The following is a 19,154-nucleotide window of genomic DNA, read 5'->3' on the forward strand; positions in this document are numbered from 1 at the left end:
TAGAGGAGTTAGTTATCAAAAAATGGAATCAGTTGTCTGCTGCTGATTTCTGGTTGTAATTTCTGTTTTTCTTATTTTTATCCGTCCCACTTCGCTGAGGGAAACAATATATTCTTCTCAGCTCAGTTTGGGCCGATAGGGAGCGAATCACAAACCCACGTTCATAGTGAGGTGCTTCTTAATTTTCCTATAGGCCGAGAAGGCAAGAGAATTAACTCTTTTTTATCTCACGGAAAAATTATTGAAACTCCGAAAAATAATAAAACTCTAAAAAGATGAGAGCATCAATTATTCATCTCGTAGGCGCTTGTTTTCTGCTTTCGCCCTCTTCTAAAACCGCAACAATTATGGTTTTCTTGGGGGCTTTTTATGAGACTATATTGTATTTTCCCCTTAAGCAATCTCCTTCATCTTTATTGAACTTGGGGGAAAAGATCTGCATTGCAACTGTCAAAAGCAGAAGTAATTTAAATTAAAAGTAAGTGTTTTTAAGTTGCGCTGTCCCAGTTTTCACACACGGTGCACTTTTTATCAGGGATAAAGTTTTGAAGGATATCGAAAAACAGTTATACCGCAGATTCAGCATGAGATTAACATTTGTGTAGCACTATTGGTCGGTTGTATCAGTTTCAGTGATCTGGTTTTTTTACATCCCAGTTCGCATTTTAAAACAAAAACTTCGGAAAATGGTTGATCTGCCGTTTAACGGTTGATCTGACGGGTTGATCAACCGAATGGTTGACTATTTATAATAGCCGCCCTGGGCCGCCACTACGCTGGCTATTACAGCGCTCCTATTTTCAATACGATAAATTTGGGTGTCCTAGTATCAAATTAGGCTGGGCTGCTACAGATCACACGATACGGGATCTCTTTATGTATGCCAGTCTAACTTGTCAAAATATATAACAAATCGAAGGCAAAGATATATGCCTAAGACCTGTCTGTGCTATAGGTCTCAATTTAAAATTGTTGAGGGGCTGAAAGTGTTTAATTTATTAAAGAGTAATTATAAAATTACAGCTTACTAATTACCAGTTGCGTCGTTGTGATATCGAGATGAGCTGCCTAGCGATCGATCAGTTCCTCTGGTTAGTCGGTTGGTAGTTCAGTTCAGACGAAAAAAAACTTATAAAATTCAATGAAGGAATTGTTAGTTAGGTTGTTTTTTAGTCGAATATTTTCCAGTTGAAAGTTATATGCAATCTCTTTTTGAATTTAGAGGAGTTAGTTATCAAAAAATGGAATCAGTTGTCTGCTGCTGATTTCTGGTTGTAATTTCTGTTTTTCTTATTTTTATCCGTCCCACTTCGCTGAGGGAAACAATAAATTCTTCTCAGCTCAGTTTGGGCCGATAGGGAGCGAATCACAAACCCACGTTCATAGTGAGGTGCTTCTTAATTTTCCTATAGGCCGAGAAGGCAAGAGAATTAACTCTTTTTTATCTCACGGAAAAATTATTGAAACTCCGAAAAATAATAAAACTCTAAAAAGCTGAGAGCATCAATTATTGATCTCGTAGGCGCTTGTTTTCTGCTTTCGCCCTCTTCTAAAACCGCAACAATTATGGTTTTCTTGGGGGCTTTTTATGAGACTATATTGTATTTTCCCCTGAAGCAATCTGCTTCATCTTTATTGAACTTGGGGGAAAAGATCTGCATTGCAACTGTCAAAAGCAGAAGTAATTTAAGTTAAAAGTAAGTGTTTTTACAGGCCGCCTACGCTCAACAAAGTGCATTTTCTATCCTGGATATAAGCGAGGAGATCCAGGCCTAAAGTTGTTATTTAAATAAATCGAAATGAGTGGTTTTAATACTTGTGTACTGGTAGTCTTAACGAGCGTTAATTTGTTTAGCGTGTAGTGAAAGAATGGTTAATTAACGCCTAAATACGTTCGCTCTAATGCGGGATTAATTATCCGTTCATTTGTAACGGCTCTCGTAATACTACAGCTCACCCCGATTTTATGATAGAAGAGAAAATGATTAAAAGAAAAGAAATATACTGCATCATATATAATTTAACTTCGCTTGGGTCATATGAGTAAGTTATTACAATGTCAGTGAGCCTTGTGTCAAGACAAGTTCCGACAGCTATAAAGAAACAAGATCGCAAAAGGCGATACTGTCATTCGTGTATAAAGTTGATCGCAAATGGCGATAATGTTGTTTGTATATAAAGTTGATCGCAAATGGCGATAATGTCGTTTGTATATAAATGTGATCGCAAAAGGCGATTTGCAAGTCGGAGTATAAAATTTTAAGTTTCTATATTGAAAATGGATCGGCTTCATGATAGATGATTTTTAGCAGTTGAAGGTTCACGTTAGCTTCATCTGACTAAGGTTACTTTTGATCCACATTTATTCATTGTCAAGGATATGGACTTCCTGGACATCTTGACTGTCATCGTCTGACTCTGCGGTCTTCTCGTGCTTAGAGATCAGTGACTTTATTAGCTTTTTTTGTTTCTGCCTCTTCTTTTTTTCGTTCACCTAATTCCTTGTTTGCCTTTCCTAACTTTTTGTTAGCCGTCGTTATTTCAAGATGCTTCTGAGCAAATGCTTTGTTAATTTGCTTCAGGTTGCTTTCTTCTGTTTTCTGTAACTGTTTTGTTAGAACGTACTGCCTTCTCCATTAGTCATCAGTTGTTGTTTTTCCTTTCTCTGTATTGTTCATTTGCAAACTTTCGAATTTTATTTGCAGTTCCTGCAATTCCGTCTCTTTGATGAACAATTCCTGTCTGAATCTCGTATTTTCCGAAATTAAGGATTCTCTCGTGATTTCGTTCTGTTCATTAGTTAAAGGGAAAGCAGTTATAGCCGCATATGGTACATCAGCGTAAATGTCCAGCTGATTGTTCCTAATATTATACATTTTTGTGGTCGGATTTTGATTTTTTAATCCTCCATACATTTTGGTTGTTGCTCAGGGAGAAGTCTTTTAGAATTGGTAGTTCGCTTGCTTTCATGAGGAGGTCCTCTCCTGTAATGATATTGCTCACTTTAACTCTTTCGGATACGGCGAATTTATTATACTCAATTTTTAGCGCATATTTGAGGTTTGTAACAAACCTGGGGTTCTCAGTGTTCATTTTCGCTTCTCTTGTTTTCTGTATGTCTAGGCAATGAGGGATGTTATTTCTATAATCCTCTGATAACAGATCGTCAATATTTGACATTTTCTTGACTTTTTCAGCGTGACCGGTTCGATGATTTCCTAGAGCTGGTCTCTTTCGATTGACTATCCAATTGTTTTGCGGATCATATTGACTGGAAGTTGATGGAGGTGCAATGGGTGTAGTAACTTGTTGTGTGTTCTGAAATTTAAATGGAGGCGTTGAGAAAATAGGAGGCTGAGAAGAATGGATTTGTGTTTGTTCCTGTTGTGTTGTCATTTGTTGGTGTTGACTGGGGATTACCACGCTTGCGAGTGTGGGTCTGGCAGTCATTGTGAGTGTTTCCTTGTTAATGATCTAAAATGTTTTGATTTTGGTTAGCCTGTGTCATCAATATCACACATTATGGCTTCTCTTCATGTTCGCAAATGTATTGCTAATATAAAAGGTATTATATTGTAAAAATGTTTTTGTAAGGTTTTGTTGCTAACTGCTGTATTTTAAAAATTATAATGCTAAATGCATTTATTATTAAAGTTTGGTAGAAAAGTTTTTTTGTTTTGCTAACTGCTAAGTTTATTTAATGAAGGAGGGGGAATATTAAAAATATATATATACTTATGCCAGGCGGGCAGCCCTGGCACAAGTACGCATTTCTCCGCTGCCCGGAGGTGTGAGTCTTGGGGCGTGTGTCACACTAACACGGCTGCAACAAACCGTGCAGCTGGGGAGACAACCTTGCTGAGCTGAAAATTTCAATTATCGTGCTAGTGTTCCACCCTAAATATAGGCCCATAAGATAAATTTTATTCATTCTTCAAGGAAGGGAAGCAGAATTTGAAATATGGCGCATAAGATTAGGATGGTTATGGAAATAGCCATAAAGGAGCTTATTAAATGGATGAAATTTTGGCTAGACATTCCAAATTATTCAGATTCAAAAGCTAAGGAGGGCAAGCTGGAGAAAGCTGAGGTAACCCCTTCCCGAGGAAATAGTGAAAAAGGTGAAAAAAGATCTTTTGAACTTGAGTTGTTTTTAGTTTATTAGACAACGTCATCTAAAAAATTTTTGCAAATGGGACATTTTGTCTGCTTATTTAAACATACTCGACAGAATTGATGATCCTCATGTTGGGAAAAATGTGCGTGTTTTGTTACTCCTAATTCTGTTTTCATTTCTTTTTTTAGCATAAATTGCATCGGAAGTAGGATGTGATCAAGACGGGAAGACAAGGTCGATGACAGACGGGAAATTTAGGGTTTGGGTATCTTTTAAAAAGGGCCTTTCTGCAAGGAATACATACATAGTGAGGATTTTCTTTGGGGAATTGTTTGTGTAGTTTTTCTACGTTTTGCGCAAAGATATTGGGCAAATATTGTCCTTATTGGGATAGAGCCAACGAAAACTGTCAAGGAGGGATTGTGAGAGACCCATTGAATGACTGTTTTTTATTTTTCTTAGACAAAAACAGGAAAACCTTTGAGAAATTGAAGTAGGAGATTAATGAGGAACGATATGGCAAGTAAGGTAATTAAGATTATAATAAATATTTTTGGTGTGAGATCTAGATCGGTCATCTTCCGTATCTGGAAAAAATTTGGCCGATTGCAGAAAGGAGATAATAGTTGATAAAAAATGATATTGCCAATGCGCTTAGCAGAACAAATAAAAGAAACAATATTATGGGGTGCATTTTGTTATATCAATGAGTAGTGTAGAACTAGTGTGAAGAAGGTGACTTGTTCCTGGTAAAAAGTGAATTGAACTAGGGATATCGAGTGCATAAAAGTAAAACCAGAAAAGGAATTAAAATTTTGGAAGTTTTTGGACGCATTTTAGAATATGTGATATTTTTTTCGCAAAGAGGGCATAAATTAATCTTTTACGCAAAATTTACAAAAGTTGAGGGGCTTATGATCACTGTGATGAAACGTTTTTGCAACCGAGTATTGAAATCTTGTTTGTTTGCAAATATCACATTGAAACCAGTTTAAGATTGAAAAGATAACATTAAATCTAGAACATTTAGGGCAAAAATCATAACCCATATTTTTTATATCATATTGATAACAGAGCAGACACATCACGTGGGGTAGTTCGTCTGGGAAATTTTCATGTAATTTTTTGAAAACAATCGTTTCGCGTTTGCAGCACAGGCAAATTAATGTGACTGGTTTGGATTCTTCAGTATTGGTTTCTTTGTCAAGAGTATTCAGTTTCGAAAGAGTGTCATTGGAGGGGATTATTGTTAAGCTGGTACGGTTTGGGGAGTTCGTTGTTGAATGATTTGGGATTTTATTGTTTGGTCTATTACTAATATAACTATGAACATCAAGAAGTTCAAAGGAATACTAACAACTACGAGGAAGACAGTTAAAACGAAAGAAAAAGCTGCTGCAATAATCATGAGGGCCATTAATAAAAAATCAAGTAATGTAGGTGTAAACATTTTGAATAGTTTGCGAACGTAGTTTTGAATCGAGGATTTTACCACGGGTTGTTTGGATTAATTGTTTGTTTACATAAACGGCATTTTGTAGTTGTGAAGGTCATACACTGCAAACAAATTGATTTTTTAGGGTGTAAGTCTTTGAAGTGGCTGTGGCAGGTGATTTTTTAGGGTGTAAGTCTTTGAAGTGGCTGTGGCTGTGGCAGGTGGCAACTTCTTGATTTCTTGACAAGAGTCACACTGGAAATAATGGCAGTTACTGATTGTATAAATGGGAATTACGCAAATGGGGCAATTAGGTTGGTTCCAATATTTAAATAGCTCATTTCGACAGTGGATGCAAGCAAAATGGGAAGGTTGACCATCTGGGTTTTTGTGCAATTTTTTGAATTGACGGCAAGGGAGGTAACAAATAGGGCATTCGATTTTTGGGGTTGAGTCAATTTGTGGTTGCTGAGAGAATATTTTCAAAATGTTTCCCATTATATGGATAAATCAGAAAAATTTGGGTATGAGACTTCTAATCCATGGTGTTCAAGTTCATTGGGGATAGTTACATTTAAATCTGCAATAGCAAAAAAGAAGTTCCAGTGTTTCTCGTTTGGATAAATGTAATAATGATTAATGGTGCCTGTGCTTAGGAACATATAAGTTATTTTGATTTTATACTGTATGTAACAAATAGTAAACCATCTTTCTACGTTAACAATTTTAACTTTTTCCTTACCAACGAACAAAATCATTGTTTTTAACAACTCAAAAAAAACGATGAAGAAGTAACAAAGTTATTTGAATATAGATGAATTAACAGAAAGGGAGATGGAAAGGAAGCAGAAAAAAATGAGCTGGCAAAAAAATGAAAGGTAAAAAAGTTTTTTCTGTAAACTGAATTACTTTACTGAAGAGCGCCCAAGTTGACTGGGAAGTTTTCTTCGATATCAATGAGTGCTTGAAAGAATTCCCAGGGCATCATTCCCATGGTGACTCGCATCCACGTTCGTAGTCTGTATAATGAATTATTATACAGGGTTTAATCTCTGCGGTGGAAGTTTCAGTGAACGATCTCTCGGGGGACTTTACTTTGACTACGCGCTCACCAAAATGGAACAGCATTACAGAGATTAAAAGGGATTTTAGAGCCATTCAAAGCTTCGGATATATTTATAAAAAAAAATGTCCAATAGGGGGAAGATGGTGTTAAGGTAATACTGCCATCAGTCCAAGTGTTTTAATATTCAAAATAGAGTATTAGTTGTGGGATTACTCTCATCAGTCCAAGTGTTTTAATATTCAAAATGGAGTATTAGTTGTGGGATTACTCTGTTACATTTTGTCGTGACAAATGATTTTTCAAAAAATTGAATTTGTACAAGGAAATTTTGGTATGAGAATATCATTGCTGTTTTTAATTGTTAATAGTTTCCAAATTGTTAGTGATTGAATCGTTTTGGCAAGAATCAGTTTTTGGTAGATCAAAATAAATATTGTGAGGTACACAGTTTGGATTTTCTAGAATAAAGAGGGAGAATTTCAAATGGACTGAGAGAGGGTTAATACTTATTAAACAAAATTTTACAATAGTGTTACTAGCATGGTAGGTACAGGAGTTGGGTATGCATCGAAAGATCGTTGAATTTTGTGCAATTCTACAAATTTATTGTTAACTGCAAATATCATAGTTTGGAATAGTACTTAAGCAATGTAGATTGGATGTTGAACTTTGAATACCGAGTTGTTTTTAAGCTAGAAAAATGGTGAATTCTGCGAACTGAGGATGGGTAATGAAGGTAGTTAAAAGTGTAAATATTCGTCATAGCTTTTTCACGAAAGTCATTATACTTATAGCAGAAACATTGTATACGGCTAAAAGCTCAAAATTTTGATTTCCGATTTTGAATTGTAAGTTTCTATTAGTTAAATGGATCATGTTTGCTGGTCTAGTTCATTAGGCAGACTATTAGGATCAAATTGTGCTAAGTACACGAAATAGTTCCAATACAACGAATGAGGAGTTAAAATGAGACTGTCGTTTTCCCATGTGTCCCAAAACTCAAATTTTATAACAATTTGAGGGAAAATGTATCCGTGATTTTGTTCAATTGTTTTCTTTATTTGATAGATTGTAACAAGTCGATCTTGAAATAGAAAGTACATTAATGGAGGCGTTTTAGTTAAAATTTAGTTTATTTTTCTTTTCAGAGCTGTGTATGGACGTATGCTTATTTGTAAAAATAGATGATATAAAGGTGCCAATTATTTCTGAAAGTAGGATTATTGACAACGATTACTATTTATAGATCATCTATCAATCGGATTCCCTGTAGCAAAATCGGTGTAGGAGAAGAGTGCAGGCAATAGCTAGCTAGACATAATTGCGATTAAACAGTTGAAATTGGATTATAAGAAATAAAAAGAAGGAAAGGATTCCGCACATTTCTCTCAATGTTGAACTAACAAGGGAATTCAAAATCTACTAAGATTTTTCTTCAGGCGCTTTGAAGCAATTTTGTATTCGATTCCAATGTTTAAAAAAGAAAGAGTGTTATCAATCAGGGCTCTTAACGAGAAATCTTGAAAATTCGAATGTGGTACGTCCAGATCAATAATGTCACTGAAATCGAAAGATGCAACTCTAATAGTTATAGTAGTTCCTAAAGTAGAAATACTTGATGATAAGATTTCTCCGGTGTATTGTCCAAATCGAATAAATTATTAGTTTGTTTAATGAATTTGGGCTGCATAACATAGCATTCTTGAGGTGTATCTAAAGAAGATGTTAATTAGTTTACAGGGTCTAATACCAATAATTTTTATGATTTTTAAGAAAAATTATTTTTATTTATAAAAGGATGATTTTTTTGTCTTAGTCACAGCTTTAAGGGGGTGCCACCACACTTCGAAGGGTAGCCTCATTTTGTGGTTGTGGTTGATGTGACTCGAGACTCGGGTATGTTATTTTATTATTTTCAGTATGACAATGGTCATCAATTTTAGTTTCTCTTGGTTGATCCTCAACGCATTTGTTATTTTTTTCTATTGTGCTGTAGGGTTGATAATTACTAAGCGGTAAAAAATGATTGTTGTTTTGTGGGGCCGACGGTGTGGTTTCGTTAGAAATTACCGGTGTAAAGAACGATAAGATACAAAGATTATAAGTTGCTCCTAATAAAATTTTCCAAAAACCCATTGTTTTGTTGATATTTTTTTGGATTTCGAACGCTCTGATGATAGTTACAATTACATCAGTAAGGAATTTTATGCACAAAAGACAAGCAAAATAAACTCAATTTTCAAATAGAAAGTGATAATTCCAAAAGTGCCTTTGAACTGCTCGGTAAAAAATGTAGGTGAGAGTAGAGAGTCTAGATAAATTTGTCTATTTATGCCCATCGCGGACGCATAAATATCTTTTTGAGAGTATTCTATACTTCTTCCTTCTAGAACTTCTCTTGAAATTTTTGTCAAAACTGATTTTGGTGCTTCCGAATGCAAGATAATGACCCAAAAAGATTTTAGTTGATTTGGTGTGTAAATTCCGGCACGTTGTGATTCGTAAACGGTAAATTTTGGAACAGAATTAACAACTCTTGATGAGAATATTTTTGGCGGTTGTAAAGGAACAGGTGCTGGCATCAAATGGTACCATGAATTATCATTATCAATATCTAATTGGTAATCATTTTTGTAGCCGAGTAATTGGATCGACGAACATTGTCCTATCATCATAGTGAATAGGGATCCTATCAAAACACTGATCAAGAACCTTAAGTGGTGAGTTTCGTTTTGGACAGTGGTACAGCCAACCTATGCTACCATCTGTGTCTAAGAACATAGAGCGGTTACAAGTTAACATATATCCAGCTAAACGATTATTTTGGATAGCCTGCGTAAGTATCATTGTTTTTTGAGTTCGATCAAGTTCGCATTGCTCTATGACCAAACCGTTCCATGCTTGTTTCATTTGCATGTAATTATGATATATGACAAAATCCATTTTTACCGCAAGGTTAAGATCATAGTCTAACTTGTCTTTGTCTAAGTGTTCCCATGCAACAAAACCATTGTCGGATGTTCGAATAAACCCATTTACACTTCGGCTGTTGTCAGAATCAATACGAAGTTTATGAAAAAATTGTTAATTTTTTGACTAATAAGGTTTGCCAGTCTTCATATTAAATCCGCCTGTTTAAGAAACATATAAAGAATCTAAATTTGTTCTGTAAATAAACTCAGGTTTTCCACACACCTTTTCTTTTTCATCAACTACTCTAACTTTTAAATCCATTTCAGCAGGAGAATACGTTCCTGGTCCATCATAGGGCGTCTCCGGTTTTTCATCACTCACTATGAAATACTGTACGTTACCAAGTTCGTTTTCATGTTTAAGCTTTTTAGCATTTTGTGAAAATCTTTTAGTATCTATCCAATTTTCCGGTGCCTCCCAATTGTATGCAAAGGGGTCGAGTTATGTCGAATGACAACCTCCTTCTGAGAGAGGACAAGGAAGTTTTAGTCCTTGACTGTTATAGACAATTCTGTCATTAAGATCAATATCGAGTACGGTTTCTTGCATCAGGGTTTCAAAAGAAAAATGTTTAATTTGACCACGATTATCACAAGATGTTGATGAATCACCTTCAAGATCAACTCCCTAGTTTTTATACGAGACAGTTTTAATTCCATTGTTTATGTCAATTTCCATATCATCATCAAACTCTGTAACAGTAATTTTTCCAGTTTTGTTAGCATTTAAACATTGTTCAGGCGAAATAATAATATCGTATGTTATTATTGGAGCGTTGTGTACAATTGATGAATGGGAAAACATACCACAATTATAACGAGTGAGCATTGCAGTGACTTTGCACATAAGAGCTTTGACAAAGGTCCGATAAGACCGCTGATAAAGTGTTACATGTGTATCAACCATCTGAATGTTTTCGGGTGTGATTTTGCAAGGAGAAACTTGTGTTAGAGCATACATTTTGTTTTCTTTCAGTTTAGAACAGTCATAATGAATGGCCCTAAGTTTGTTAGATACATCATTAATATCGTCAAGGAGGGGTTCAGTAGAGTTAATAACTATAAAAGGAGTACAAAAGACTTAAAAGTAACTAAGAAAAATTGAGTTTTTCAAAACAAGGATATCTTTTCATCCTGTTCTTTTTTAGCGTTTCAAGCCGGGGGTTAAGGCTAAGAGTTGTAGTAATAAGCACGTCCAGTAAATGTTGACTGGGTTTTGGTACCTGAAACAAAGTTTGGTAAATCCGGCTTGATAACGTGATGGCGGCTTAGTCGAGCGACTAGAAGTTCGCCTATTACTATTATTATTTTCTGAATTTTGTAAATTAGAAGGTCCTTGTTCCGATCTATTAGGGCGGAGAGGACTTAAATTCGGGTCTAGAGGTATTCTACAATTGTTCAGCGGGCAAGGAGTTGAGCTCCTTGTTCTACTGTCATTGGGCAAAATTAATGGATCTGGGGGGTGGTTGTTACGGCCAGCTGAACTTTCTTCGTTAAATCCAGAGTCAAAATTGGTAGGAGTTCGATCAGGGTCAAGGTTCTGCACAGGTGGATCTCTTCTTATGAAGTTTTCCACTGGGAAATATTCGGTGTTAGTTGGGCCTTGAAAAGAGAATTTCGTCAAAGGACTGTTGAGTTTATTCATTTGGCTAGTCATCTAGTTATTATAAAATGTGTCGCAATTATTTTTACCTATACCATATTCTAGGGTTAACTCTGGTATAGTTTCAGTAGCTGGGTAGTACTCAACTAGGTGATTTCTATGAGCAACCTTTCTGGTAGCCGGGTTGTTATCTAAAGTCATTTCATAGTTGACATTGGTTAATTTTTTAGCTACAGTGTAGGGGCCTGATCTTAGCTCGTGTAGTTTTTTTGACGTTCCTAACTCAATTTGATGATTTTCCATTAAAACTTTTTTGTCCAATTTTCAGTGGCTTACCTAACTTGTGTTTGTTTCTGTTTTTATGTGAGCGGTTATTATTTTCTAAGCTCTTTTTATAGGCGTTATTGTATATTTGTTTAAATTGGTTCTCTCGCATGAGCAATAAATTGTTTATAGTTGGTTTTAGGGGTTTGTCAAATTATGCGTTTTTCGAAGTTTGCAAGGTATGCCTGTGAAGAGGCAGGTCCTTACAAAACTCGGAGGAGCATGTGAGTTGTGAATTTCGTGGGAATCCTAACTTAAGTGACAGAGTTATCTGTGGTTTTTGCCCGAACACAATTTCATAAGGTGAGTTTCCAGTACTATTATTTGGAACCGTGTTATGAGAAAAAGCAAATTTTGGTGCCAATTCATTCCATTTACCTCGAGCTTGTTCAAGAAAATTTCTGAAATGTGCTCCTAGATGTTTGTTTTGGATCTCGACTTTACCATTAGTCCAAGGCGAATAAGCAGTTCGCGGTGCAGGTGTTATAACTAGTTCATGAATATAACTCGTAAAATCTTGGTTCATGAATGCCGAACCCTTATCATACACAAGTTTTTGTGGTATTCCAAAAGACAAGATAAATTTTTCTAAAGCTTTTATGTTATCTACAGCATTTGTGGATTGTACAGGGTATACCTGAATGAAACGTGAAAATGAATCGACAATGACTAGGCAATGATGTTTACCGTTCGATGAAGTTTACCGTTCGATTTAAAGGTCCCTTGTGACCAATGTGGACCGTATGAAAGGGGAATGGGACTGTATCAGTCCATTTTTCAAGAGGTGCTTCGTGGATGTCTCTCCGTTTTTGTTAATTTTTTTGGCAATCAAGGCAATCAGCAATCAGGTTTTCAATCCATTTATACATTCCGGGCCAATAGAAGAATCTTTTCACGTTAGCAAGTGTTTTATCTAATCCTACATGACCTGACAGTTAACAATGAGCTAACTGAAAAGCCTTGAAGAACAATGACAGAGGTACACAAATTTTTAATTATTCAATATCTGGTTCGTCTGTTTGTTGTTCAATACATAAGATGTTCCCTACAAAACTCAACTTTTCAAAATTATTAATGTACGACATTATGGTTGTAGATTGTCGGAATTCATCTTTCTTTTCATCTTTGGTATTGTTAGTCCTTAATTGGCGAATTTGTTGGCGAATTTGTTCTTGACTGGCTGTATTCCATCTTTACCTACTACGTGTCCTAAGAACTTTACTTTTCTAAGGAAAAATTTGGTCTTTTCAGGTTGAGCTTTTAACCCTGATATCCTTAAGAGTTCATGGTACTTGTCTATTATTTCAAACATTTCTATTTTATCTTGTGCTTGCATGATGGTGTCATCAATGTAGGTTATAGCTTGTTTTTTTCTGATTAATGGTGCAAAGTGAATAGTCATTATACGGCTGAAGAAATTAGGTAGACCACATAGTCCTTAAAATCCGCTTTCAAATGTGTATTGCTTTGGACCAAATTAGATCAACTTCTTTAGAGAAGGCTGTAGTTAATTTTTGGGCAAATTTTTTAGCTAATTCGGTTTTATCTATACATGTACTATTTTTCACGACAAAAACTTTATCGTATTCTAATGGGAACCTATACTCCGAGTCAGTTGTATTATTTTGATCGATGTAGAGTTCATCAGAATTTAAATCCGGCAGCTGGTTCTTATTGAACAACTCAAACTCCGAAATTGGGTCAAAATATTGTTCCGACGTCTCCTCTTCCTGGTAGGAAGGGATTTCTGTGTAGTGGTCAGACATTTCGTCCTCCTCCTATTCTGATACAGGGCTTATTTCAAGTTCGCGGTGACGTCTGTAGTGGTTAATTGATGAACCATACGAGAAATATTCCGAAATATTATTTATTGAACAGAGTCTGTTTTGATGGTTGTCGTACTTTTGCTTTACCATTTTTTCGTTTTTGAAAATAAATTTGTCGATACCTGTTATGCTTTGTTTTAAGATTGGAAAAAAATCATCTGATGGTCCCTTTTCATTATCACGCAAAATGAAGTATTTTTCCTCGTTACCATGCTTGTCGTAAAAACTGATGTCTTTTGGTATCTTTTTGTGTTTAAGTTGATAATTGTCAAGGTCTTTAATTTTTACATTACGACTTAGGATGTCGGGAAAAGCAAAGTTTTTTCCTTCGGTCCAGATAATTTTCAAGTTCTGAAATTGAGAAATTACTAACTGGTATCTGAAAAACCTGTGAGAGAGTTTTCCTCTTCTATCCCATAGGTACGTTAAAGGCTTATGGTCTGTGTACACGTATACGGGATGGGGAGAACCAATTAAGTAATGCTCATACGTTTGTTATGCAGATATTACACCGCAAAGTTCGCGTGCTGTGGTGCTCATTTTTTGTTCCTCTTTAATGTAAATTCTAGAGTTAAAAGACACTATTCGTTTCACTTCTGGAAATTCCTGGACGAGAATTGAGCCTACTCCTATGGAAGAAGCGTCTACATGCACGTGGAAATGGTGTTTATTATCAGGTATTGCTATTATAATATCTTTGCTAATCCTGTCTTTAATGTCATTGTACAGTTTTTCTTGTTCCGTTGTCCAGACAAACTTAGTTTCTGTGTGGGTTAGGTCATAGAATGGTTTGCAGTCAACGTGCAAATTTTTGATGTACATGCTGTAGAATCCTAAGCAACCTAGAACTCTCATGACATCACGTTTGTTTTCAGGCGACTTGAGGGCTTTTAAATCTGCTACTCGCTTCTTGACTGGCTGTATTCCATCTTTACCTACTACGTGTCCTAAGAACTGTACTTTTCTAAGGAAAAATTTGGTCTTTTCAGGTTGAGCTTTTAACCCTGATATCCTTAAGAGTTCATGGTACTTGTCTATTATTTCAAACATTTCTATTTTATCTTGTGCTTGCATGATGGTCTCATCAATGTAGGTTATAGCTTGTTTTTTTCTGATTAATGGTGCAAAGTGAATAGTCATTATACGGCTGAAGAAATTAGGTAGACCACATAGTCCTTAAAATCCGCTTTCAAATGTGTATTGCTTTGGACCAATTACAAAACTTACCAGCTGTTTGGTTCCCTCAGTTAGAGTAACTTGGTTATAAGCTGAACAAAGATCACTGGTTGTGAAGAAAATACCTTCAAGTCTGGTTAATAGGCATCCTATTGGCTCGAGTGGCCATGAATATCGGCTAAGATGTGTTATTGAATTCAAATATCGGGCGTCTATGACCAGTTTTACTGTGTTCCCCTTGGGTAGGATTATAATTGGATTAATAAATTCTGAACCCATTTCTTTATCATTACCCATTTCCCGAATTATACCTGTTTTACACAGTTGTTCTAAAAGGTTTTCTAGTTTTTCTTGATAATGTAATGGTACTTTGGAAGGTCTCTGTTTTGTTAAAGTTGAATTTGGTAAAAGTTTGACATGAAATTTTTGCTTTATCTTTCCAACATCGTATTTGTGTTCAGAATAAACGTCCTTATTTTTAGTCAGAGTTTTCAATAATTTGTCTAAGTTTTCGTTATTGATGTCAGCTTGACTGAAATCAAATTTTTTGAGAAACGTTTGATCGGTTTTGTCAAATCTGTAAAGTTTTTCTTTGGGAAGCTCAACGGGTCTGATGTTCTCATCAGTTGTTTCTAATTGTGGCTTAAGATCCTTAAGGTCGTCGCTAAAGTCTGTTTCCAATTCGTAGTTGTTGGTAAAATCTTGCTGTCTTTTGCTCTTTTCTGTTTTCTTTTGTTTCTCAGGGGTTTTGTTGGTTTCAAAAAAATTTTGAATTTTTGAAATTTTTGGACCTTTTTTTGACTAACATGGAATATTTGATCCCAATTAGTGTCACTGTTCATTAGGTGGTTTATGAATGCAACGTTGTCAATTACAGAATATTCTGTGTCTTGTTTAATTTCAATGTCTTCCATAGTGTGCCCAATAGGACCGTTTTTAATGACAACCTTGGTATTTTCAGGATTGTTTAGCTTTATTGGTAGTTCTTTTTCTTTTCTAAAACATTGAACATTATAAGTATAAATACCTTGAGCTTGCAGTTCACTTCCAATTACAAAGGAGGTTCCTTTTCTGAAAAATTCGTTTGGTGGTCTAATTGATATTACGCGAGTTGATTTTGGTGCTAATGGTAGCTGCTGATCAAGAGTTACAATTTTGTAGGAACTAACATACGGATAGCTTTTGGTTTGGTATCTAGATAGTTTGACGGCTACTTCAGGGTAAGTTTTTAAATCAATTTTTGGAGTGCTTATGTCAATGGATTTTACAGTGGATTCAAGGAAGTCCATTCCCACCAAGTTCGGCTTGCAACCATCTTTGGCTGAAACCCATGCGGTAACTTCCACTTGATACTTTCCTTCAATGTCGAAAGAAATTTTAAAAGTCATTTGACCTAGCAGTTTTAGTTTCTCACCATTAACCGCTAAAGTATGATTTTTTGAAGCTTTCATCTCAATGTGTTGTGTTTTGCACAATTCAATGTAAGTGTGGTAATTAATTATAGAGCTTGATGCTCCTGTGTCCAACAAAAACTGTGTTTCTAAACCGTTATTTTTTATTTTTGTCTCCGACGGATTGATATAAATTAATATAAATATGTGAATAACTTGCTTTGCTATTAGTAGTGTTTATGAACGGAGACCTGTCTAGTTTAAATTCTCGTCGTTGTAGTTTTCCTCATTGTAATAGCCTCCGGGAGTTTCGCTGGTAAAGTGGACTCGAGGGCTTCGCCCATCACTGCTATCTCTTGAATGATTAGCATTGCTTTGTCTAGTAGGTGTCCTATCACGATCCTGCTCTCTACTCCTATCACGATATCGGTTATCTGATCTTGGGGGAGCGTTGCTCTGTCTATCCCTACTATTTTGCCTATTGCTATCTCTGTAAGAGTTGTTTCTATAGTTACTTTGTCGTTCCTGTGACCGGCCATCATTGGATGATGATCGATAATTGGTTGAAGAGTTTGAAGGGTACGGTGATCGATGTCGGTATTCAGACCTAGAGTTGTTTTGGTAATTTAATTGATATTGGTTATAATTATTTCTGTGTTGGTCCCTAGAATTTTGATTGTCATAGTTGTTTGATCTGTAGTTTTGTTGACCTGGTGAATGGCTCCGACTACGTTTATAATTATCTGTGAACTTTTCTCGATGTTGAGGCGGGTTCCGAGTTTCGTTTTTGAAATCGTTGTACTTAAAGCAATATGCTATTGTGTGACCTGAACGTTTGCAAAACTTGCAAAATCTAGTCTGGTTTTGTTTAAATCTTGGATTGTTATTGTTGTAGGTAGCGTTTATTTTTTGATCTTTCATGAGATTTGCAATTTCTGTGAGTTGGTTCTTTAACCCTTCTTTTTCTATTTTATTGTCGATACTACTTGAGGCGGTACCCGTGAATTCGCTCCTAACGGAAAAGCTTAAGTCCTTAGTTGCTACATGGTCCTTTAATTGTTGCCATATTGTAGTTGGATCTTCTATTAACAACTGATGTGCCTTTTGTTTGAGTGCGGGAGGTGTTAGTCCTCTTACAAAGTACTCCATACACTTAGCGGTACGCTGGTCGTTGTTAAAATCAGGGTCTGGCCAACCTTTTTAAACTGCTTTTGTTACTTGGTGATTTTAACTTTTTATCAATTCTTCTGGCTGTCTTTTAATACTCTCTACTTCAATCCTTTTTCTGTACTTATCCTTTGCATCAGTGAAACGAGTAATGAACTGATTTCTAACTTCGTTCCATGCTAATGCTGAGGCTAAGGTTTCAAACCATTGGGCTGCTGGTCCACGTAAAACCGAACCGAATAACGCTTTTTGTCTATCGTTGTATGCTGCTTGCAGGCCAGCATCCGCAGGATCTCTTGTTCCTAGCGCGAATTGGATTTTTCTTTGTACTAAACTGAAGAATTCCTGGGCATCTTCAGATGGATCTAAACCTGTAAATTTCTCTAATGCTATGTCAGGGTACGCAACAACGTTCGCTGCCATGTTTTGTTTTAGTATATGAAAAGAATATTTTATACGAAAGTACTATTAGTTTGGGTAATTAGTGTAGAAAATGTTTTTGTTATAACAATTAAGTAAATAAACACTAATACTAAAGTAGAAAATTGAACTGTTTGTTTTGTGTTATGAATTTTATTTGTTTAGGACCATTAAATGATTGTATTTTAAATTCAAAGTTTTTGCCGTTATCAGTGCTAAAAATTTCAACCCAAGAGTAAATATCAGTTTGCTCAACGGTAAAATTTAATAACCAAGGATAAATATTTTCAGAATGTTTAAATTCAACAGAGTATTGGTGAAATCTGTTTATTTTTGAAAATCTAATTTGTGTGACTAATTCTGTTTTTTATAAGTATTTTAACTCTATTTGGTAAACTCGGATCGTCAGGAGAAACGTTGATGTATTTGGGTTTAATGATTTTAAAAATTTGTAAACCAAGCGGGGAAGTTATATTTTGGTGGCTCACCCACACGCCAGATGATAACGTTTATGCTAATTCTATCGCACTGTTTTGATTTCTTAGAGCAACCAAAATTCCATTAAAGTTTTGGTTAGTCCACTTATAAGTTATATAGATTTCTGTCTGTGTTTCGTTAGGAAAATGAAGGTAAATGCATAAAAAGTTTCTGCTCTGATCAGTTGAATAGTATGAAACTTTGCCTATTTTGTTATGTGCTTTATTACTTATATTTAAATTCTGAAAATTTACTTTAATTTATGACATATAAATAACATAGAACAGTTGTTTTTGTTGTTTTATTATTGTATTTTTGTATAAAATTACACGGAAGACAGTATAAAAACGTTTAATACGGGATGTTTAGTACATCAGTAGTAGTATTTTAGTAGCTATTATTATGTAGAAATGTGTATATATAATGTTTCTAAAGTGCTTGAGTCTGTTAATGACCGTATTTTAGCGTGAAACAACAACTTTTTTATGATAAATTTATGTACAAATTGGGTTAAAAAGGCTAATTTACGCTCTTTTAATTATTTATTGGCTAAATTTTCTGCAGGATTCTCGATCACACTGTTTTTAGTTTTTAACAAAGTTAGTAAATTCTGAAAGTTAGGGTTCTCAGGTGCATAAGTTATATAAAAATTAGCGGGGGAATTATGTTCAAACACGTAGAAAATAGCTACAAAGGTAATTCCGTCAGTAATAAATCGTGTTATTTTACCCCTTCTAGTGTTTTCTATTGCTGTTAGATTATGATGTTCTACAATAACTATTCCAGTCTGGTCCATGTACTGTTTAAAATCTCTATTGGTGAAAATATACTTGTGAAAGCGGCTAAAATGGGGAAGTTCTCATCAATTTATGCTGTTTTCAGGCTATAAATCTATGTTGGGGGGGGGATAAAATTTAGTTTAAAATTGGTTATTCTTTGTTAAATTAGGGCCAAATTGAGATTTATATGGTCGGGATTTGGTTAGTATTTACTAATATAATGTAAAAATGACGCTAAATTGGCTAAATCTTGTGTAAAATTGATTAAAATTGGATAAGAATGATGTTTATATGGCTTAAATCTGATTAGTTTCTGTTAAATTAGGATAAACATGACGTTAATTTTGTTAAAATTTGTTAAACATTTGAGAAATTAGGACAAAATGATGTTTATTTGGTTG

This window comes from Convolutriloba macropyga, chromosome 4 (genome assembly GCF_964194025.1).
Source record: "Convolutriloba macropyga chromosome 4, txConMacr16.3, whole genome shotgun sequence".
Lineage (NCBI taxonomy): Eukaryota > Metazoa > Xenacoelomorpha > Acoela > Convolutidae > Convolutriloba > Convolutriloba macropyga.